Here is a 338-nt window from a genome sequence, read left to right as displayed (position 1 = left end):
GATGCAGGAAGCTGTGAAGTTTTGAAATGCTCTTTTGTGGTTGTACAAATGGCTTGAAGTTGGTCTTCCTCTTTTTCACTCATGCTTCAGATCAAGCAACATGTAGGGGTTTTTGCTGTATTACACCCCAAGGTGAAATCAGAAAGAACACTGACAAGCATGCAAAGAAGCCTTCATCACACAATGGCAAAAGCAGTTGGTGGACTTTGCTCTTCCTTTTGCCTTTCAATGATGGCCCTTGCAGTGCGCCAACAGATTAAAGGTCATGCATTGGCCGGGAATCGAACCCGGGTCAACTGCTTGGAAGGCAGCTATGCTCACCACTATACCACCAATGC

At 45.9% G+C, this 338-nt stretch overlaps 1 non-coding gene across 1 annotated transcript; it reads right to left on the bottom strand.

Moving 5' to 3' along the window:
* Window positions 1-266: 266 nt before the first annotated feature.
* Window positions 267-338, bottom strand: trnag-ucc (transfer RNA glycine (anticodon UCC)). The gene has a single exon. It is a non-coding gene; the product is annotated as a tRNA-Gly (tRNA).

This window comes from Hemibagrus wyckioides, linkage group LG07, assembly GCF_019097595.1.
Source record: "Hemibagrus wyckioides isolate EC202008001 linkage group LG07, SWU_Hwy_1.0, whole genome shotgun sequence".
Taxonomy (NCBI): domain Eukaryota; kingdom Metazoa; phylum Chordata; class Actinopteri; order Siluriformes; family Bagridae; genus Hemibagrus; species Hemibagrus wyckioides.
The sequence above is the reverse complement of the archived record's forward strand: the minus strand, read 5'-3'. Positions and strand labels throughout refer to the sequence as shown.